Source organism: Bos grunniens, chromosome 20, assembly GCF_055505025.1.
Source record: "Bos grunniens cultivar Pamir isolate PY7600 chromosome 20, Bosgru_T2T1.0, whole genome shotgun sequence".
Lineage (NCBI taxonomy): Eukaryota > Metazoa > Chordata > Mammalia > Artiodactyla > Bovidae > Bos > Bos grunniens.
This window is the reverse complement of record NC_141184.1, coordinates 50,419,536-50,444,032: the sequence shown is the minus strand read 5'-3', so window position 1 is coordinate 50,444,032 and position 24,497 is coordinate 50,419,536. Positions and strand designations below refer to the sequence as shown.

Sequence of the window (24,497 nt, the reverse complement as noted above, 5' to 3'; positions counted from 1 at the left end):
TTTTACTTCCTCTTCCCAGTTCTGGCATCCAGCTGGCCCTGTGTTAAGAATCTTAAGCATGTTAACCACACCACACATCAAAGAAATAATTATTCAGTATTTCAGGACTCCATCCCACTGACTCAGCAAGCTAATTACCACGTCCCATCTCACTCCCCAGCTACTACCATGTTGAAGGCAAAGGGATTAAAGAGCAAAGTATCCCAAAAGTTGACCACCAATGAATTCACTTTCTGGAAATATGCCACATAAAAATTTGTCAAGTGTCACAAGCTTTCTGATCCAATTACTGCAGATAATAACTTCAACAGTTTTTGTTTTGTTTTTTTAATGATACTCTTTAGTTTTCCAAAATATCTCATGAAAGTGACTCATTAGTTTCATAGATTTTTCAAAGATGTATTTCAGTTTTTTGACTCCTTGAAAATAGAATGACATTCTCTCTTCAGTCATATCCTTCTATTCTTTACTAAGAAAGCTGAATTATTGCTCAAGTCTTTGGATTGAGGTTTCACCAGCAATTAATGACAAGATGGACAGGGAAGCCTGGTGTGCTGCAGTCCATGGGGTTGCAAAGAATCAGATACAACTGAGAGACTGAACTGAACTGAAAGGCCTCACAGGTGGCTCACTGGTAAGGAATCTGCCTGCCAATGCAGGAGTTGCAGATTGGATTCCTGGGTCAGGAAGACCCCGTGGAGAAGGAAATTGCAATTCACTCCAGTATTCTTTCCTTGAAAATCTCATGGACAGAGGAGCCCAACAGGCTGCAGTTCATAAATTGCAAGAGTCAGACACAACCTAGAAACTAAACAACAATAATAACAAGAAAAATCCTTCCACTTAAACCTAAAGCCTGATTCAGATTGGAAACCACAATTGCACTGAAAACAATAATCATCATCACATAAAAGCTTAGTTTTAATTAATGGATCAGTTTAAAGGAGAGTAATTAATTAAACTATCATAAGTAGAAGAAAAGGAAAGGATTACTTGGAGAATTGATTTCATCTTAGACCTTACTCTATAGCAAAAGGGTAGAAAACCAATAGCCAAGGGGAAAACAGAATCATTGTATCTTCAAAACCAATTCTCACTGGCTGAAGCAATCAGCATTACAAGAGAAATATGTTTGGCTTACCAATGTAGTAATATTTCAGCTACTAAATAGTAAATGCTTCATTTCTTTTGAAAGTCTGTATATCATTCTAGACCATCTCTTTGTCAGGATTCCAGTTATATTTATGTTGTAAGTAGTAATACTTTCAAATACATATATATATATTATATATATATATATATTTCAAATAAACATATATGCACACAATATATGTAAAAATATACAATGTACACTTATAACATATATAATACATTAACATATATTTATAATACATCAATATATATAAATCTAAAAGGACTAAAAGGACTATTACTATCCTACTGAATCAAGTAACAATGAACCATACATGTAAATATGAATGGTCCATTTATTCATTCAACAAATATCTACAGACTATCAGATTTCGAACTTATCCTCAGTGATAGCTTATACATCTACCAAAAGCAAAATACTTGCAGGTCACAAGGTGGAAGTTAGCACATTCTTTCAGTCTTCTGAGACTGAATTTAAAGCAGGTTAATTGCGTTTGAAATGTGATATCTCTGAACAAGATTTGGTTTGGTTTGGTTTGCTCTGTGGACCAATGGTTAAGAAATTCCTAAATTGAACGTTTGAGGTGAACATTGTACAGAATATCATCAGAAGGAAGCTAATGGACTGTAACTCCATTTCCCCAGGAAAGTCGTAAAGGGTCCTAAAAATAACTATAACCCTTATACCAAGCAAAAGTATTCTCCTAGAAGAGACTCAAAAAGTTGTTCCAATTGGGTCGTTAAGAAAATACTTAGGTCAAAAGTTGCCATTGAAACTGTTCTTTAGAAGAGTTCTGCTGTCAAGCAGGAAGAAATGGACCCTGTAATGTTTGGTGCTTTGGGACTTAAAAATAGCAAGACTAAAGTACCAAGAGAGTGTTGCCGGGGAAGAATTCTCTAATACGTTTGAACTAGATGACCTGCTGTGTCTTCACCATCTCTCATCTCTGTGATTCACCTCTACTGCAGTTAAAAACACGATCAACATAAAGCCATGTGGGAACATGACTGACAGTAACAACAGAAATAATAACATCTGAGCTCCATCCTTAGATGAAAGGCTCCATGTTTTTACAAAGCACTTTGCAAACATTATCTTTTTAATTCTCACAACACCCAGCATGTGTGGGAGGTAAGTATTATTATCCTATTTTGCAAATGGAGAAGTTAAGGTTCATGGAGTTTCACTTGCCCATAGCCACAAAACAAACCAGAGAGGGAATCTAACCTACTGATACTCATAAGGAAGCTGCTAGAAAACCAGATGCCCTGATGAAATATCGGGGGTCCAGATAAAGTTTGCTTCTGGTATATAGCAATGATATAAACAAGAAAACTGTGATAAAATCACAATACTATGTAAAGGAATTAGAACAAGATGATATGAGGTTTAACAAAAGCTAAAACATATCAAGAGAAAATTAATTAGGGCACCCTCCTGAATGATGGCTTGACAGAGGACAAGAAGCAGCAAAGAGTAAGGCTTCTGAATTATGTGACATTATTTTGAGAAAGTTAAGAAGAAAATAAACATGAGAAAGACTGCCTGCTATTTCATCACAATGATAATCAGACTAACTGGAATTCTTTCACTCTAAATATCCAGCGCTAAATTTTCAAACAACAGTCACTGTACACAATACTAGTTCTGTACTTCAGCCTTAGAGCAAATACCTGGACTAGGTGACCATGAAACAAAACAGCAATTGAACTATAAATGAATGAGCAAATGAATAAATGCATGGATAGACAAAATATTTTTTTTGAAAAGAACATATAAGGTTCATCCACATCTTTGGGGTTTGATTAAGACTTCATAATATTAACAATAGCTAAATCAGACTTAACTCATTGTCTAAAAGGACTAAAGGAAGAAAAATGTCAACAATGAAGGAGTCTGTCATTTAGGAGGGCCAACATCTTCAGGATTGCCTCGGGCAGCTGTATTTCTTAACTCAAAGCACAGCTCAACTCACGCTAGGTATGCATTCTATATACTGCAGCTCCACCTGAACAAATTGAAGGCACTTGTCCTTTCAATCACTGTGAACATGTTACATGTACCCTCTGGGCACCAGCCATTATGTAGGGCCTTCCAGGAGCCATGAAGATCCTGAGTTCTCTGGATTGAGGCTGCGGAGTTAGAGGCAGAGATGGCTGGAAGGAAAAGGCAGCCTATTTCGATATTTGGCAAAACTAATACAATATTGTAAAGTTTAAAAATAAAATAAAAGTTAAAAAAAAAAAGAATTAAAAAAAAATAAAATAAAAACAACAAAAAAAAAGAAAAGACAGCCTAGCAGAGTCTTGTAAGCACCCAAGCACCAAACCTAAAAGGCATGGCGATGTTAGCCTCTGCTTCCTCTCCCCTTGGATGGCTGGGGATTCTCCACATTCACTGTCTATGGTCAGATATCTGCCTTCTTAGACTCCTGGAATATAACTGTCAGTTGATGGGAATTCCTGAAACAGGAAGAAGTTGACTAAGTAAGTAGAGGTAATGCCAGTACCGTTTCTGAGGAATGAATGTTCTTTTTTTTTTAAGTTTTTACCACATGTTGATTTCTTTTTTTCTGTTTCCACTCATTATGTATTAGTCTTTAGAGTCAGCAAACATGTAAAAACCAAGTCAATAAGCCTAGCAGCATTCTGTGTACACAGGACACTATCACTCAGCACACTGACACATTCTTACTACTGGCCTAGCAACAAATGCCGTGGTGGTAAGGACTGTGAGAGCCTCAGGAAGTCCTGAGTTTCTGCTCCCTCTTGGACCAGAGATGGGGACACTGTGCTTTCAGTCTGTAGGCACTTACATTGTCCAATTTACAATTCTTTGAAGTTCAGCCTTCATCCTGATCCAGGTAGGTAGTTATTGCCTTTACCATTTGTCTATACAACAAATGTATATTTTACAATTATACAAAGCAAACATTTATTACTCTATTGCATGTATTTAGATATTTTACCACATACTGCATATCAGCACATATATACATTTATTGTATACACATTGATTTGTTAAGAATTGTATTTGTCATTGTGGTGAATGCTGTGGTGAGTTCTTTCTTCTTTCTCTTCAAGGGGCTGATTCCTAAGAGCACTACTTAACAAATGCCCCTAAACACCTATCTCCATCTCAGAATCCTCTTTCCAAGGATTCCTCCCAACATGCAACAATGATATTAACCAGTGTTTGATACTGAAAACTCAAAATGATAGGATAATAAATATACATATGCATGCTCAGTCATGTCCAACTCTTTGCAGCCCCATGGACTGTAGCCCGCCAAACTCCTCTGTCCATGGAAATTTCCAGGCAAGAATACTGGACTGGGTTGTCATTTCCTTCTCCAAGGGATTTTCCAACTCAGGGATTGAACCTGCATCTCCTTCATTGGAGGTGGATTCTTTACCACTAGCACCACCTGAGAAGATAACAAATATTTTAGTTCAAAGGCTGAACAGATCAAGGATGCCACAATAATGCCTAGATTTTGAGAGATGCAAAAATCTTCATGTTCAATAGAAAAATAAACCTTCAAAATGAATTCTGTATTTTTCCGAAATCTGCCTATATAGCATTTTAGGGTAATCTTGTTTGGAAATATACCCAAATGTTATTTTCATGTTCTTGGTGAGAAAACTGAATTCAATACTAAGTTATTTTTACTTGTGCTCCATCATGAGGGTTGCTTAGTAAAAGACAAAAAATGTGGGGTTGTAAAAGGAGACTTAGGTTTAAGTACCAATGCCTCCACTTGCTATGCAGCCTTGGACAAGTCATTTAATCTCTCTAAGTCTCATTTCCCTCATCTGTCAGAGAAAAATTACCATAGCAAAATGAAATGCATTACATAATCTGCCCAGCTCAATGCTTGGCACATTATGTTAGCTAAATAAATGTTTGCTTTCCTTTGATGTTGAAGAGTAATGTTACTTTTTAACTTCACCACAAGGGAGGTTCACATTACAGTAAGACTATCAGGGAACACAGAGAAGATTGATATATATATGTATGGTGTGACAAGATATTTTAAAAAGTCTAGACCATATGAAACTTCATTGAAACCTTGTCAGATATCTCAAACTCATGTTTTCTACCTTTTAATTTTCCTCACCATATATTCTAAAACTTGATTGCTCCCTAAGAGGCCCATGTATGTTAATTTCTTTCTTCATTTTAATTAAGGCCTCATGACAGGTAAATAGTTTCTAGGGCCTATCAGAATTGAGTCCTCATATTTATTCATTCTGCCAGAGATCTTTTAATTGATGGAATAATTTTACTAACAATAGGCTAAGCAACATATTTAGACCTTGACCTCTGTTCTCATTCACACATAATCTCGGTTTCCTCAAATTTAACCAGTCTGGTGGATTTCACTGATAAGCACTGGGATCTCACTGACTCATGCCCCAATATCCCATCAAGGCTCTTCCATTTCTCCTCTCACCCATTTCCCAGGAGGCTCTACAGAGTGTTATGTGCTCTCTCATGCACTCACTGCAAGTCCTCTCATTCTCCAGGCGCCCTCATGGTGGTCCCCGAAGCCACTTGAGAGTGCCATCTCAGGCTGCGGTTCCCACCATGACAATCTGGATACTTGGGCCAGGGAGCCTCTTCTGAGGTCCACAAAGCAAGCCTCAAGTAGCTGACACCACTCGGTGTGCCCCGTGGTCTTCAGTGCATGGAAGCTGTGCCATGCAGGGAGTTGTAGATGAGGCTAGAGAGGCATGCAGGAGTGGGGCCCTGTCCATGCTGCTAAAAAGCTTGGGCTGAGCCTGCAGTTGGCAGGGAGTCAGATAAGCGTTTAAATAGGAGCTTAATGCATATGTTTGTATTTTAGCAACATCACTCTGGTATATTATGCTAAGTCCCTTCAGTCGATCAGACTCTTTGCAACACTATGGACTGTAGCCAGCCAGGCCCATCTCTCCATGGGATTCTCCAGGCAAGAATACTGGAGTGGGTTGCCATGCCCTTCTCCAGGGGATCTTTTCAACCCAGGGTTGGAATCTGCATCTCTTTCCTCTCTTGCATTGGCAAGAGGGTTCTTTACCACTAGCACCACCCGGGAAGTCCCATCTAACAGATGGTGGAGGCTTTAACCCCCTAGGCAGTGGCAGAGTCTCTGTGCTTTGAGGAAGGAAGCTGACCTCTCTTGGCTATGCTTACCATACTTCCATGTCAGCTGATTTCTAATTAGCTTAGGCCACTGATAGTTACTGGCAGGAGATCAGGAAGCAGGAGGAAAGAAAAATTCAGTATATTTCATTCAACCTCTCTGGGTCTCAGGTGACAATTCCAGCAGCTGCTGCATCTCTTCCTTGGCACGTGAGCAGGCCCCAAATCTGGCTTCTGCCCAAGGATCCCGCCCCGGGCTCTGGGAACCCCACTTCCTTCTTTTGTCCCTCCAGTCCAGGGCTGGTTGTGGCTTCCTGCTGTGGCCAATATCTGAGTAGCGGCTTTGTCTCCTGTTTGGCTTCTCAACTGTTCCACTATCTGCATCATTTACTTTCTATATAAAAATCCCTTTTAAACTATCTGGAGAGGTATTTCTTCTTTTGGTTGCATTCTGATTGATACAGGAGGAAATATATTTGAGACATATTTAAGTGACATAATCAATGAGACTTTACAAAGATAACCCATATCACCTAACTCAAAATTGTTCTCACTCTTTCCCAGGTTCCTGGACTGAGTCTTCCTGTATTGATTCCTCAGCTAGCTGGCTTTCAGCTTTCCTTAGCCACAGGAAGCTATCTGCAGTATGGCAGAGACTGAGAGTTTTCAAACCCCAGGTGACTATAATAAAACAGCAGCTACTGCACAAGTGGACAAGCCTCCTCAGAGACTCACCTTCCACAGGAGTCATCACTGTCTGCTCCCCCAGGCTTCAGCCTGCCAGTGTCCACCAACGGGAATAAGAACTCTGACATCAATACTTGATTTAGAACCTGCTACATGAGGATGGAACAGAACAAAGTTAAGATACCATGTTGCTTGATGGAATGAGGGTAAGGAATAGAAGACACCAATGGCCACAAAGGAAAATAACAAAGAGACAGTGGTAAGCAGGTGCATACCCAAGCCACAGAGGATGGCCCAGCTCAAATGAAGGGCATGCCTGGCCTGGCCAGAAAGCAGCCTGGAGACAAGTAGGCACAGCTGCCCCGTGCAACACTAAAGATGTTGCCCTGCCTACACAGCAGACAGAGGATGCCAGAGAGGAGCCACCTGTCTCCTAGAGAGCTGGTCAGTGTGCAGCTAATAAAGGATCAGTGAGGGTTGGTTAGACTGATGGATATTTTATTTTTGATTAAGTGAACTTCTAACTTCAGAATAGTTTCAGATTTAGAGAGAAGTTGCAAAGATAGTATAGAGTCCCCATATATCCTTCACCCATTGTCCCCTACTGTCACTCATTAAATTATGGTACATTTGTCACGAACATTGAAACTGACATGGGTATACCACCACTACTAAATGCCACAGTTCATCTGAATTTCACTATTTTTTTCTTAACATTCCCCCTCAAAGATCTTACTGTATCACATTTAAGAGCATCTTATTTTTATTTCCAGTATATCTTAACTCTTAGAGAGAAAAATATTTGCCCTTGTCTATTATATTAGAGGAGTATTCAAATAAACAAACAACAACAAAATCATTAAAATCTTTCCAAACTTCAGTACATTGCCTCAAGAAAGATTAGGGTAAATTCTCTTCCTTGGGAAAGCGTACCTGGGTATAGAGCACAGGAGTCAAGCTCAAGTTCAGTAGCTCAGTAATGTCCAGCTCTTTGTGACCACATGGACTACAGCACGCCAGGCCTGCCTGTCCATCACCAACCACCAGAACTTGCTCAAACCCATGTCCACTGAGTCAGTGATGCCATCCAACCATCTTATCCTCTGTCGTCCCCTTCTCCTCCGGCCTTCAATTTTTCCTAGCACCAGGGTCTTTTCCAATGAGTCAGTCCTTTACATCAGGTGGTCAAAGTACTGGAGTTTCAGCTTCACCATCAGTCCTTCCAGTGAATATTCAGGACTGATTTCCTTTAGGATGGACTGGTTGGATCTCCTTGCAGTCCAAGGGACTCTCAAGAGTCTTCTCCAACACCACAGTTCAAAAGCATCAATTCTTCAGGGCTCAGCCTTCTTCACAGTCCAATTCTCACATCCATACATGACTACTGGAAAAACCATAGCCTTGACCAGATGGACCTTTGTTGGCAAAGTAATGTCTCTGCTTTTGAATATGCTATCTAGGTTGGTCATAACTTTCCTTCCAAGGAGTAAGTGTCTTTTAGAAACATGGCTGAAATCACCATCTGCAGTGATTTTGGAGCCCCCCCAAAATAAAGTCTGACACTGTTTCCACTGTTTCCCCATCTATTTCCCATGAAGTGATGGGACCAGATACCAGATGCCATGATCTTAGTTTGCTGAATGTTGAGCTTTAAGCCAATTTTTTTACTTTCCACTTTCACTTTCATCAAGAGGCTCTTTAGTTCTTCACTTTATGCCATAAGGGTGGTGTCATCTGCATATCTGAGGTAGGTTATTGATATTTCTCCCGGCAATTTTGATTCCAGCTTGTGCTTCATCCAGCCCAGCGTTTCTCATGATGTACTCTGCATATAAGTTAAATAAGCAGGGTGACAATATACAGCCTTGAAGTACTCCTCTCCTTATTTGGAACCAGTCTGTTGTTCCATGTCCAATTCTAACTGTTGCTTCCTGACCTGCATACAGATTTCTCAAGAGGCAGGCCAGGTGGTCTGGTATTCCCATCTATTTAAGAATTTTCCACAGTTTGTGGTGACAGGAGTCAAACGGGTTCAAACCCCAGTCCACCCTTTTCTTTTTGGGCCACTTTGGAAAAGTACATAAGTAATTAATCCCTCTTGGGCCTAGTTTTCTCATTTATGAAATGGAAATAGTGATAATAAAATAGGTGGAATGTATGGACTAAAGTTAACTGTAAGCGTATACTGCTTTCAAATTGTAGTGCTGGAGAAGACTCTTTAGAGTCCCGTGAACAGCAAGGAGATCAAACCAATCAATCCTAAAAGAAATCAACCCTGAATATTCACTGGAAGGACTAATGCCGAAGCTAAAGCTCCGATACTTTGGACACTTGATGTGAAGATCCAACTCACTGGAAAAGATCCTGATGCTGGGAAAGACTGAGGAAAGGGGAGAAGGGGGAAACAGGATGAGATGGCTGGATGGCATCACTGACTCAATGGAAACAAGTCTGAGCAAACTCTGAGAAACTTTGGAGTACAGAGGAACTGGTGTACTGCAGTCCATGGGGTTGCAGAGTCAGACATGACTTAGTGACTAAAGGACATTTACAACAGAGCCTGGGTACATAGTAAGCACTGATTTGATCTTAGTTGTTATTAGTATTACTATTGCTATATGAATCTAGAGGATTCTGTGTATCTGTCTTCCTGATACTCACCATACTTTTAATTATGTGTTTCATATCTGTCTCTACTTCTAGACTATGATCTTCATGAGTTTAAAGACATTCCTATCTAAGCCAGAGTAGATGCTCAGCGAATAATCACTTAATTGTTTTACATGCTGAATGCAGAGCCAATCACATGAAATGTAACAGCCTGAAGGAAGAGAAAGTGAACAAGATGCAGTTAGATAGTAGAGATACACATAAGATCAAATGGGAGTGAAACATTTAGATTTTGTCTCTCAGCCATTAGCATGTGACAACCTGTCCTTGCTCATACTTAAACTTAGTTTTTTCTTGTGTGTTGCAACATACTAAAAGAGAATGTGGTTTTCTGGGATTAACAATTAAGTATGTCAGGACACCTTCCTTTCAAGCATTGCTAATAAAGAGTGGCAGAGGGAATTCTGGATGTAATTCCCAGCAGTGGCAGAGGGAATTCTGGATGTAATTCCCAGCTATTGCTTTCTGGTGAAACTAGCATTAGGAATACACATGAAATGAACCACTTTTACATTCAAAGGGCTTCAATAATCACATTTCTTGCCAAATGCTCTGAAAAAAACTGTGTGCTTCATGTTTAAATGCACACTTGGGCTCTGGGAAGCCCAGGCACAGATGTTTGTAATGCTGTGTATATTTCTGCCATAAATGCAGCTTTAAAACATGCTCCACTCCTATCCAGACCTCCAGACAAGGAAGTTGTTGAATGCATTTTTTTTCAACTTTCCTGTAAGTTGCCTTTGCCTTTGAAATATTGCGAAGCGGTTGTCCCACAGGGTGGAGCTGGAACCAGCAGCTGCAGCGTTTCTTACACTGCCGTCATCTCTGTGGTATGTTGCTTCCTTTCACTCTCATGTTGGGGAAGATCCCACCCATCCTTTGCATTCCTCCGGAGCAAGTTGTGTCAAGGAAAGGCGAGAGAGGAAGCGATTCCCATCCTCCAGGGTGTAATCAAAAAGGAAGGTTTTAATTAGTTTCTCAGGATGTTCTCAGTTTCTGCACAGAACAGCCCCTCCCTCCTTTGGCATCAGAGTTCTTCTGGGATTATTCAAGAAATACACACAGACTCACAGAAATAGAGAACAGATTTGTGGTTGCCAAGGGGGAGGGATGGAGTGGGAGACTGAGATTAGCAGATGTAAACTATGATCTAGAGAATGGGAGAACAACAGTGTCCTACTGTGCAGCACGGGGAACTATATTCAATATCCTGTGAGAAACCATGATGAAAAAGAATGTATGTATGTATCACTGAATCACTTTGCTCAACAGCAGAAATTAGCATGATATTGTAAAACAACTATGCTTCAATAAATTTAAAAAGAAAGACACAGTCTTGGTCTCTCAGGAGTTGAATTTGAATACATATATTCAAATGTAATAAGGCGCCATGCAGTCTGTCTTTCCTAGGACTTATGAAGTTGTAATCTTATACTTATTTATATAATTAGTTGATTTGTGACCGTATCTATCACTATGCTGAGGATTCAATGAAAGCAGGGACATGTCTGATTTTGGTCTCCATTATATCCTGAGCAGTAGTTTGAGCATTCCAAAATGGGAAAGGAGTACATCAAGGCTGTATACTGTCACTCTGCTTATTTAACTTATATGCAGAGTACATCATGTGAAATGCCATACTGGATGAAGCACAAGCTGGAATCAAGATTGCCGGAAGAAATATCAATAACCTACCTCAGATATGCCAATGACACCACCCTAATGGCAGAAAGAGAAGAGGAACTAAAGAGCCTCTTGATGAAAGTGAAAGAGAAGATTGAAAAAGCTGGCTTAAAACTCAACATTCAAAAAACTAAGATCGTGACATCTGGTCTCATCACTTCATGGCAAATAGATGGGGAAACAATGGAAACAGTGACAGACATTATTTTCTCAGGCTCCAAAATCACTACAGATGGTGACTGCAGCCATGAAATTAAAAGACATTTGGTCCTGGAAAGAAAAGCTATGACCAAAATAGACAGCATATTAAAAAGCAGAGACATTACTTTGGCAACAAAGTTCTGTCTAGTCAAAGCTATGGTTTTTCCAGTAGTCATGTATGGATGTGAGACTTGGATCATAAAGAAAGCTGAGTGCTAAAGAACTGATACTTTTGAACTGTGCTATTGGAAGAGACTGTTGAGAGTCTCTTGAACAGCAAGAAGATCCAACCAGTCCATCCTAAAGGAAATCAGTCCTGAATATTCATTGGAAGGACTGATGCTGAAGCTGAAGCTCCAATACTTTGGCCACCTGATGTGAAGAACTGACTCATTTGAAAAGACCCCTATGCTGGGAAAGAATGAAGACAGGAGGAGAAGGGGATGACAGAGGATGAGATGGTTGAATGACATCACCAACCCGATAGACATGAGTTTGAGCAAGCTCCGGGAGTTGGTGATGGACAGGGAGGCCTGGAGTGCTGCAGTCCATGGGGTCACAAAGAGCTGGACACGACTGAATGACTGAACTGAACTGAACTGATAATTGGAGCACCAAGCAGTATGTCTGGCATATATTAGACCCTCAACAAATAGTTGAAAAATAAAATAATAAAGATGTTACTGAAGGAGTCTTCACTATAGCAAACAAAACAGTCCTTGAAGGATAGGTGGCTCTCAGAGACTGCTTCCTCACAAGGTTGCTAGAAGGAAAACAGTTGATGCTATAGTCTTTTCCGTGAACCAGACACTTATTTAAATGTGTCACATTTGTTGTATACAGTAACTCAAATAATCCTTATAACAATATTATGAGCTAGATTCAGTCATTATTCCCATTTTACAAATGAGAAATATAAGATAGAGAAAATGCAGGTCCGGTGAAATTTCCCAATGTCAAAAAGCAGCTCGAGTAGAGCCTTGAAGAGAACACTGTCCAACTGGCTTTAGAAACTGGAATGCTCAGCAGATACTATTTTAAGTCACAGAGTACAAGTGGCATAAAATGATAACAGTTTTAACTAGCAAAAAAAAATCAATTCATTTCTGGACAGATATAGATACATTTATAAATTTAGGGCTGCCCATATATTATATAATATAAACACACGTTTCAAATTTAACAAAGTGAGAGATTGTGTTATATATATTTTATCACAATAAAAAATACTTAAAATGGATTATAGACATAAAATCTAACTCCATAAAACTCAAAAAATAAAACTAAGAAAATCTTTTTAGAAAATGATCATGCACCATCCATGGCAAAAATTTCTTGTTGTTGTTCAGTTGCTCAGTCATGTCCAACTTCTTGCCAGCCCGTAGACTGCAGCATGCCAGGCCTCCCTGTCCTTCAGTATCTCCCACAGTTTGCTCAGACTCACGTACATTGAGTCAATGATGCCATCCAACCATCTCATACTCTATTGTCCCCTTCTCCTCCTGCCTTCCGTCTTTCCCAGCATCAGGGTCTTTTCCAATGAGTTGGTTCTTTGCAGCAGGTAGCCAAAGCATTGGAGCTTCAGCATCAGTCCTTCCAATGAATATTCAGGACTGATTTCCTTTAGGATGGATTGGTTGGATCTCCTTGCTGTCTAGGGGACTTCCAAGAGTCTTCTCCAACACCATAGTTCAAAAACATCCAATTCTTCAATGCTCAGTCTTTATGGCCCAACTCTCACATCTGTACATGACTACTGGAAAAACCATAGTTTTGACTATATAGGCCTTTGTCAACAAAGAGACGTCTCTGCTTTTTAACATGCTGTCTAGGTTTGTCATAGCTTTTCTTACAAGGAGCAAGCGTCTTTTAATACCAGGGCTTCAGTCACCATCCACAGTGGTTTTGGAGCCCAAGAAAATAAAGTGGCAAAAATAAATAGATGCAAAAATTGTCTTTCGAGTGCCTTTAATATCAAATATACTCATAGATATTTAGTGAGTCAAAAATCTGTCTTTTTTCCCTAAATATCATTTTAAGAAGAGTTATTACCTGGAAACTCTTAGAAATGATGTGGTATGGGAGAAAAGACACCTGGCGTAACCCTGTCTAATAAACCTGCCTCCTCTAGACAGCCATGCTACCTCTGAGCTGTTGCGTGAGAGACATATAAACTTTATATTGTTCAAGGTTTGTTTTTTTTTAAGAATAGTTATTGTATGAAGATACAAATTAACTGTGTCCTTCATTCCAGACTCCATGAAATCCCAAATGACCAAAAAATAGAGGTTAAATCCCATCAAATTAAGATTTCTGTTTGAAGAAATGACTGCATAGTACTACAAAATACATACTTCAATTCCAAATGGGATTTTGGACACAAAGAAATGGGCAGGAAAACAATTCTCTCACCTCTGAATTTCCATTGCACAGCAGTTCATTTTTCTTGTTCTTGACATTTAATGTATTGTATTCTGATGGCCGTTCATTTCTCTTATCTCTCTGCCAAACTGTAAAATCCTTAAAACAGGAACTGTGTCTCACAGTAAAAGACAGGGTGCTAGAAAGAAAAGAATAAGTTTTTTATTAGTAAGTAGAATCACCATCCACTATTGGTACAACTTTGGGCGAATTATTCAACTTCTTTCATCTTTGTTTTATTCATCTATAAAATGAGGTTGATAATCACATGGAGAATTATTAGGTAGGCTTTTAAAAGGATATTTGAAACTTTAGTTAAACATAGCAGATTGAAACATACATGCTTTATTCCAGAAACACATTATAATTTCAGTAAATAAAAACTTCTTAAATTGATAAGGGCAAAGAAAGCAAGGAAAAGAGATAAGAGAAAGGAAAACAAATGAAAAAAAGAACAGATGTATAGAAAGCAATGGACTGATTTGTGGTAACTGATTAGCCAGACCAGCCAGCACGGAAACTCTTCACCAGATAAAGTCAGTAAGAAGGTCTGTTTGCCTTTCAGGATCTCAGAAGGCTCAGGCTTGGAGGCAGGAGGAAACTTGGAAATGAGTGTTGGTGGGGGAAAAAAGAACATTGATGGAAAGTCTTTGTATGGAGCAGTGAAACCCTGGATACATTCTGTTCCCCACACACCCAGGTGTCTACCTGGCTTAATGTGAATATTGTTTATGTAAACCTAGCAGGAAATGGCAACCCACTCCAGTGTTCTTGCCTGGAGAATCCCAGGGATGGGGGAGCCTGGTGGGCTGCCGTCTATGGGGTCGCACAGAGCCGGACACGACTGAAGCGACTTAGCATCAATGTATAGGCTGAATATCTGACAGAAAATTATAAGTTATATTATAAAAACAGAAGGTAGAAGTGTGTATTAGGGTGAAATGAGATATTTGACCACTATCTTTCCCTGTAGAAAGTTCATAGGCAATATCTAAAACGGACAAATAAAGAGCAGTGTAGCATATTATGTAAAACTATGGAGGCAAATACCAGAAGATTACAGGATTAAAAGTGTTTTCCTCAGGAGATGAGACTTGAGATGGGCAGGGTGAGACAGGGGCTGGTGTTTTGCATTATGAGCCTTGAAGAATTATTTGACTGTTATATACATTTTTAATCATAAGTATTTTTTAAAAAATGAGAGCTGGGCTACAAAAGGGAGTCAGTAAACATCAGTGGCAGCTCTCTTAATCCCTGTCCATTTCTCTCTTCCTCACATATTTATTTATGTTCATATTTATTGCCCTGTAGGTTCTCCTTCAATGTTTACTAAGTGACTAAGCAAATGAACCCTCAGGTTCATGTACTGAATAACCGACAAAATCTTCTGAAAGAAATAAAGGAAGGAATGCAGCTATGGCCTTCGATTTTGTAATGGAAGGAATGAACTATTACCCAGGAGTTAAGTTTTCAACGGTTAATGATTAGTCTTCTTGGCACTATGTATGGGAGGGAAAGAGAAAGAAGCTGATCTAAATAAGAAATCAGGTACCTGCACCAAAGGTGTGGCCTGTGAAATATGAGAAGTATGTTCAACATGAAAAACTCTCTTAAAATACCATCAGCTACCTAAAAATGACAGGTAAATTACCCTGACAGCATCAACCCTTCAAACACCCTTCACCACCATCACTGTGACTTGGGTCCACATTTCCCTGTCCCCATTCCTTATTCCCAGAGAAGGCAATGGCACCCCACTCCAGTACTCTTGCCTGGAAAATCCCATGGATGAAGGAGCCCAGTGGGCTATAGACCATGGGGTCGCTAAGAGTCAGACACAACTCAGCGACTTCACTTTGACTTTTCACTTTCATGCATTGGAGAAGGAAATGGCAACCCACTCCAGTGTTCTTGCCTGGAGAATCCCAGGGATGGGGAAGCCTGGTGGGCTGATGTCTATGGGGTCGCGCAGAGTCGGACACGATTGAAGCGACTTAGCAGCAGTAGCAGCAGCAGCATTCCTTATTCCCCACAAGTATGGTACTAATTGGTTTATCAGTGATATTAATCAGGTGACATAATCCCTGAGTCTGGGCATATTTACTCTTGGGGAGCCTGACACACAATAGCCTACTCACAGATGTACTCAGAACTTACACAGCACAAACCCGCAACCGTCACTTTTAAGAACCTATTTCGCATTTTGGTTTTGTATTTAGTACTGTGTTCTCTTAGGAGTTTTCCATCCCTGTAGTTCTCTCCTCCAGCATCCTTTCTTTAGGATGAATGAGGACAAAGAGATTAGAGTAGAAAGAGAACAGCAGATCCACATGGGCAAGCTGTTTGCTTCCAGAGTCCACTCAGTTGCCTCATCTGTTTTGTGACCCCTGCCTGCAACTTCTTCACTGAACCACAGATCAATGTGGGTCAATTATCTGGACCTCAACCAAGGAGAAATGACAAGGGTCCACGACTTTGTTTGTATGTTTGGTTTTTTGTTGAAATGCATAAAAGAAAAATAGCACACGAGAACCATATAATAGATCTTTTTTTCCCCAAAAGAATTACTTCTGAAAATCCAGATGATGTGCACTTTTGAAGATTTTTTAAAATTATATTTCCAATAATAAGAACAAATTAAACTCTCTCTCCCAACAACCACGAATACTGCTTAGCAAAGCTGGTAACTTATGATTTAAAAAAATCCCCTCAGAAATACAAAACCCAGTCAAACAACAAAGGTTCAGATTAAGCCCAAACCAAAACAACAGATGCCTGGCACTATGTACTAAATGCCACCAAACAGAGGCCCCTGTGGAATGTATGAAGGAGGGAATTCCAGAGACACTGAGTCAGCCAGAGACACGGGAGCCAACTGGCTACTGTTGGGCATGCCATGGGACTAGGAAAGTCCCAGGTGAAGAGTTCAAGTTTTACCCAACCTATTTTCTTATTGACAATCTTCAATGATAGAAAGCTTTTAACCTTTGCATAATTATCTAAGTGCTAGGCTATATTATTTAATAATGATTAAATATCCACTTGAAACTAGTATTATAAATCAACATACTTTAATAAAAAAAATTTTTAAAGATGATAAGAATGGCAGTCCAAAAGAGAACAAAAGATGTGAAATTATGGAAAAATGTTGGTGGATATGAGCTGTGAATTAACCTAAGCCAATTTTGCTGTTCAGAATTATTAGGTTCTGGTTCTTTTTCGTAGGTATGTCCTGTAGTAAAAGGTATGTGAGTGTTCTCAGTCTCCTTCCTTCAACCCTGCTACCATGTATGATAGCAAGTCTCAAGCTGCCATACAAGCTGCTATACAAACATTTATCATTAAGTAGTCACAAAATGTATCATACATCCAGTACAATAAGCATTATATAGTTTCAGCTTTCTAAACTTGTAGGTACTTGGACTATATGCTGTATGAAGTTTCCCCAAGCCAATGCAACAGTATTTGAGAAGCAGGATTTAGCTAAGTTCAGGGAAATAAGCACTCCAAGTCAGCAAACTAACTGGAGACTGTCAGAGATAAGCCTCGGATATCATGCTGAAGGGAACAGACCACATGGTTTTCTGTATTTTTATGCATCATCCATGCAAGAATGAGAATTGCTTCTTTCATATTTCTAGCTGGTCTATATATCCAAACACCACTAATTTCATGAATGAACACCTATTTCTAATATTTGTTATGCCACTTTACAAACTCTTACATTCATTGGGCAGCAGAATTTCTTACAATAGCTAAGATTAGGGTAGGATCTTCTATTTACATACTAACTAATGAATCATGTACTGGATTGAAGAGTATCCCCTCAAAATACATGACCTGACCACTAGAATTTATGAATGCCACTTTATTTGCAAACGGGATCTTTGTAGATGTAATCAATTTAAGACAGGATCATATTGGATTAGAGCCTACTTAAAAGGACTGGTATCCTTAGAAAAAGAGATGTGGGCACAAGGGAGATGTGGACACAACCACATACAGAGGGAAGAACATTTTGTGAAGACTGAGGCAGAGACTCGATGCATCAATTAATCCATGGCAATCAAAGAATGCCAAGAACTATGGGCAACCACTAGAAGCCAGGAGGGAGGAATGGAGGAAATTCTCTTGGAGCCTCCAGAAGGAATCAGCCTTACTGACACCTCAGTTTTGGTCTTTTAGCTCCCAGGACTGTTAGAGAATAATATTCTATTGTTTTAAGCCTGTGTGTGGTAATTTGTTACAACAGTTTTAGGAAACTAATATACCATGAAATATGCATTTCCAGCAAGGGCCACTAATCATCCCAAGGAACAGATTGAAACTAACCATTCTATTACAATGTTAATGATGAAGTATTTCAAAGTAAATTATAAGCAACATCACAATATGCTAGTAGTATTGATACACACACACACACACACACACATATATATTTTTAATAGCCTTATTAAGAAACTAATGACACACATAAGATCTAGATAATCATTAAGTCTGTAGATATATCCCAAGTTTTCTTAGAAGACACAATGATTTCTATCTCTTCTTTTCCAAAGTTTTGGAGCCTTTATAGGACTTGGCTCATTCATGAGTATAGTTTGCCATTGATCAACAGATACTATTTGCACTGCTAAAAAAGTCAAACTCAGTATTTAAAACATCACCTAGCTACACCAGAAATTTTGTTTTTTGAGATGAAGAGATGAACATTTATTTGAAAAAATCCTTTGTGATTATTTTTTTCTATTGTAGGCACACCACAGAAAGAAATAAAGAGCATCAATTCTTGGATAGAAAATGAGGAATACAATTTATTGTAATTTATCTACATTTTTATAGTTTCTCAGCAATACACATTTTCATTTAAATGCTCATATTTCTGTGCCAATTCCATCTTTACTCTTAAATCATCCTAAGTCCCAGTTCTGAAATTGGTTTCTGTATGACCTGCAGAAAGCTGTTCGATATCATACTGCTGCTAAGTCACTTCAGTCGTGTTCGACTCCGTGCGACCCCATAGACGGCAGCCCACCAGGCTCCCCGTCCCTGGGATTCTCCAGGCAAGAACACTGGAGTGGGTTGCCATTTCCTTCTCCAATGCATGAAAGCGAAAAGTGAAAGTGAAGTCGCTCAGCTCAGTTGTGTCCGACCCTCCGAGACCCCATGCACTGCAGCCTACCAGGCTCCTCCACCAATAGGATTCTCCAGGCAAGAGTACTGGAGTGGGGTGATATCATACAAACAATGATAATTTGCACCTCCCAAGCTCACTGTGAGGATTCAGTGAGACCACATATGCCATGTGTGAATTTCACGTAATGCACAGTGTGAGATAAATATTTGCTTCTTTCTTCCATTAAATACCTTAACCTTTCTTGTCAGATCTCATTTATTTCCATTTTCTGTTACGGGATCTAGACAAGTGAAGGCATGAGCAAAAGGCACAGAAACTCACTCTCTCCTGCAGTTTTGCCTGTGGAACAAGAATGGGAAAGCCCCCAGCCCTGGAATAGGCAGGGCCCTGCAGGAAGGAGGGTCAGTGGGCTTCTTGCTCTCCTGCCTTCCCCTGCAGAGTGACAACGGCTGGAAGAGTATTCAGCTGGAATACCTTCAGGACAAGCGCAGTTCTGCCCTTACACTACACCCCTACACCACCCCACCCAATAGCCCAGCACCTCCTCTTAGGACTACAACTATAATGAACTGCCTGTGCTACAAAAGTGGGGTTCCACAGTGCAACTTAAGGGCCACAGCACTGCCCTGCCTCAGGAACCAAAGAGAATGGATTCCAACTCAGGAACCACTTTTTACCACCTATGTCATCATTTTGTTTTGTTTCGCTTTTCCTTAAGAAACATATTTGAATCTCCTCAGATTCAACTTCTCACCTGAAAAAAATGGAGGTTTTATTTCCCATGTTGTTGCCTTGCAGTGAAGATTAAATATGCACCAAGTACTTGGCACAGTGCCTGACTCATATTAAGCCGTCAACAAACAATAAAGTCTGCCCCCTACCCCAGCCCTGACCCAATATGCACTCTAATCAGTCTGCCTTTCCTCCTCTTCTACTCTCATAGACGTATCATTCTTCATCCAAAGGCTGGCTTTTCACAACTTCTCTGTTTCTTTATGCTTTCTGCTTAGTGAACACTTCCATACCATTCTCCTGGTCTCACTTGTAATGGTATGTAGAGATCCCAGGCTTTTGAGCCTTACTATTGCTAAGATCTCCAGAAACGCTCTTAGACTCTCTCTCTGCCATCCACTGATATAGGTCATACATTCCTTTACTTATATTTTGAAAAAAAATCAAAGCTAGGAGAGATTAAACTTGCCAAGCAAAACAAGTGAGTGAATCAAAATTCACATCTAGTGTGTCCAACTTCACACTTCCTATACCATATTGTCCATAACACTTACTTAGGCCATACTACATTTCACGTTACTTCAAATTTTAGGTATGTGATTCATATGCCAACTGATAGCATACCTGAGGACAGGCCTTGCACAGTGTATTAGAGTACCAAATATATGCTAACAATTTTTATAAATAATCACTAATTAATCCGTTGATGATGACTAATTGTAAATGTGTTTATCATCCTATAGACATTTTCAGGTCAAAGAAAATCCTGATGCAAGAAAGGGATGACTTCCTATTTCTTCAGAAAAGAAGTTTTTTAAGTTATAGATTAAACGAAAATCCATTCACATTTGTTATAAAACAAGATATTTGAAAGAAAAGTGGGAAGACATGAGACAGTTCCAGAAGAGTAACACAGCTCTGCCTCAGCATATCTTGCAGTAATGTTTTTAAAGGTGGTATGTTATTATGTTGATATGACAGTTGTTAAGGCTATGGTGAAAAGATGTTAAAGAAAGAAGGATGAAAACAAGACCATTAGCCATGTAGAGATGACAGTCCATGTAATCTAGGGGAGGCCCATGTTTATACACTAGCTCACCTCTCCAATCAACAGAGAAAGTCCCGCCCCATTCTCATTCACCCTATGTTAGAATCTAGCTACTGAGCTAGAATGATACAAGGGCAATTCTACAATGATGAAAATAAAATTCCTTCAATCCTGGTTATAATAAAGATTTTATATAATAAAGATTTATCCATCAATTTCAGCAAAGCTGTTCTGAGATGCTTTTGGAATCTGTATCCTGACAGTGAGACTTCGTCTCCTAATGCAAGTAGAGACTGATTTATTTCCCCCTCTGTGTTAAAGACCAAGTGGCCAACAACAAAGGAAAATCAGATTTCTACCTCAGATCTTACAGAGGAGCCCCAGTGAGTAAGTGCTCAGGACTCTTATGACCTCAATTGAGAAAAGCCCACTTAATGTCTTTGCTCATGTGATAAATGAATGAGTTACTCTGATAAAAATCTTACTACTGATTTCCTGAGGAAAGAAAAGTAAGATGCAATATGGCTGGCAGAGCTACTGATGCCGAGTGGTCGTGGGAGGTTGTTATTGCTTTGTTTCCCCACTGGAGGAGGTGAAAGCATGTTTTGGCTTTGCACCTGGCACTCAGCCTTGTCCCAGGGAAGGACTTATGATTCATGCCGGCAATGGACTTGCCTTTGACCAGATTTTATTAATCTGAACAGTCTTGCATCCAAATCACAAGCAGAGAAAAGTTAAGCCAAAGCCAGGTGCAGGATGCCCACACGCCCACTGTCACTAGGCTGTGTGCTGAAGACAGTCTGGAAGACCCTATGACTTTGATCCACTCTAACTAGTGGACTAACTAGCTAGTCTAACTCTAATGCACTCACAACTAGAGTTTCCTAGACTTTTGAAGTTCAGAAATTCAATAACATTGAGATAATTTCTGGTGAGAATGAACATTAAAAATAGGAAAACATTAAAAATAAGAAATCTCAAAAACCTACCATGATATAACCACCAGCATTACATAAAACAAGGACATTTAAACAACATAAAAAATAGGAAGAACATAATCTCAGACTAAAAGATAGTCTTATAAATTACTAATTGAATATTATCCAAAAGAACATTTAAGGCTTCAGAATGTATTATGTGAAAGCCTTTGACTGTGTGGATCACAACAAAATGTGGAAAATTATTTAAGAGATGGGAATACCAGACCACCTGATATGCCTCCTGAGAAATCTGTATGCAAGTCAAGAAGCAACAATTAGAACAAGACATGGAACAACAGACTGTTTCCAAATTGGGAAAGGAGTACATCAAGGCTGTATATTGTCACCCTGCTTATTTAACTTATATGCAGAGTACATCATGCAAAATGTTGGGCTGGATGAAGCACCAGCTGGAATCAAGATTGCCAGGAGAAATATAAATAATCTCAGATATGCAGATGACACCAACCTTATGGCAGAAATCGAAGAAGAACTAAAGAGACTGTTGATGAAAGTGAAAGAGGAGAGTGAAAAAGTTGGCTTAAAACTCAACATTCAGAAAATGAAGATCATGGCATCTGGTCCCATCACTGCATGGCAAATAGATGGGGAAACAATGGAAACAGTGAGAGATTTTATTTTGGGGGGCTCCAAAATCACTGCAGATAATGACTGCAGCCATGAAATTAAAAGACACTTGCTCCTTGGAAGAAAAGCTATGACCAGCTTAGACAGCATATTAAAAAGGAGAGACATTACTTTGCCAACAAAGGTCCATCTAGTAAAGGCTATGGTTTTTTCAGTAGTCATGTATGGAAGGGAGAGTTGGACTATAAAGAAAGCTGAATGCTGAAGAATTAATGCTTTTGACCTGTGGTGTTGGAGAAGACTCTTGAGAGTCCCTTGGACTGCAAGGAGATCAAACCAGTCCATCCTAAAGAAAATCAGTCTTGAATGTTCATTGGAAAGATTGATGCTGAACCTGAAACTCGAATACCTTGGCCACCTGATGTGAAGAACTGACTCACTGGAAAAGACCCTGGTGCTGGGAAAGGTTGAAGGCAGGAGAAGAAGGGAATGACAGAGGATAAAATGGTCCGATGGACATGAGTTTGAGCAAGCTCTGGGAGTTGGTGATGGACAGGGAAGCCTGGCATGCTGTAGTCCATGGGGTTGCAAAGAGTCAGACATGACTGAGCGACTGAAATGATACTGATTATCCTTATGAAACTACAAACCAGGGATAAAAAAAAAAAAACACACACACACACACAAATTAGCATTTCTTACATTCTTGGAAACCTTTAAATATTACTCAGTGAATGATCCTGGATGAGAGTATCTCACCCATTACACACATGTAAGGTGTGCACACAGGAGTTTTGTTGTGGAATTCATAAAATTGTAAATTTTGTGTTAATGAAATCCTAGAAATAACAATGAAATCCTGGAGATAGATTTGTCTGCTTTAGCTGAGATTACAGGTGACTCCAACCCTCTCCTGTGTCATTCTTCATGCCTCCAGCCCTAGAATAGGCAGGACCCTGCAGGGAGGAGGGTCAGTGCAGTGCTTGCTCCCCCACCTTCCCCTGCAGAGTGACAGTGGCTGGAAGAGTATTCAGCTGGAATACCTTCAGGACAAGGAAGAGGATTTTGTGCTCACTTCTGCTTCCAAACTCTCCTGTGAGGCCATGATTAGCTACCCCTCTTGGCACTGAACACACAGCACCTGTGCCACCTCTGATACTGAAGGCTTACAGCACGTACTCACTCATTTTTACATTCCATACATATTTTCTAGATGAGTAGAATGTCTGAGATTCTTCTCTATACAAGAGTAAGAAAGTCCCTGGCAAATTATAAGGCTTAAACATAAATATGGCAGCCTCTGCAATAAGATTAGCAATTTCAAATATTTACATGAGCAGGAAAATAACATGGAAAAAAAAATCAAGGCATCTAAAAACCAGGTTTTACAGGTATCTTGTCTTTTCCTAAACCACCCTTTCTACCACCCACCACTCAAGTCCTTCTTCCTTTGAAGTCCAGCCTCTACTCAGAAGCCTTTTCGACTATCTCAAGTTTCAGTAATTTTTTTCCCCTCCTATGAGTTTCTGAAATAGTTACTATCTCTTCTCTTCTCCCTCAAAGCAAGAATGTAAGCTTTCTATAGCCAAAATGAATACTAAATAATAGGCCTTTTCCTTTCCTGCTTCCATTTCCCTGAACACTAAGCAAGATATTCCCACCCCCACCTTCTACATACCAGGAAGATCCTACTCACTCCTCAAGGTCAGATCAACACAGTTGCTTCCTCCTTTTATGTACTTCTCTGGGTTCTCTTCCCTTCTACTCCAGTTAATTACTTCCTCCTCCTCCATGCTCCCCATGTAAAATTTTCCACTGAGCAAAAACATCACTGACTGTGAAACAGTTGAAATTAAAACTCAGATGGGCCACTAACGCTGCCTGACATCTTCCTCAGTTGTTCAATCCAATCTGCAGTGACAAATTAAACTGTCTCTTCTTTCTTCAGATCTCTAAAACAGTCTTGTTCCTTCTGGTATTTAGCCCATGAACTTGCCTCTTAATCTAATGAGAAGACAGAGACCAGCAGATGATAATTCCCACACACCAACAATTTCTTTAATAATAAAT

General features: G+C 39.6%; 1 long non-coding RNA gene across 2 annotated transcripts; it reads right to left on the bottom strand.

The window, feature by feature from the left end:
* Window positions 1-1,429: 1,429 nt before the first annotated feature.
* On the bottom strand, window positions 1,430-24,238 carry LOC147350394 (uncharacterized). 2 transcript variants are annotated; one of them, XR_015148810.1, is made up of 4 exons: window positions 24,106-24,238; window positions 13,934-14,081; window positions 7,016-7,116; window positions 1,430-4,580 (listed from the first exon to the last, which is right to left on the bottom strand). It is a non-coding gene; the product is annotated as an uncharacterized LOC147350394 (long non-coding RNA). The 2 variants fall into 2 exon arrangements; XR_015148811.1 differs by lacking the exon at window positions 7,016-7,116.
* Window positions 24,239-24,497: the final 259 nt, after the last annotated feature.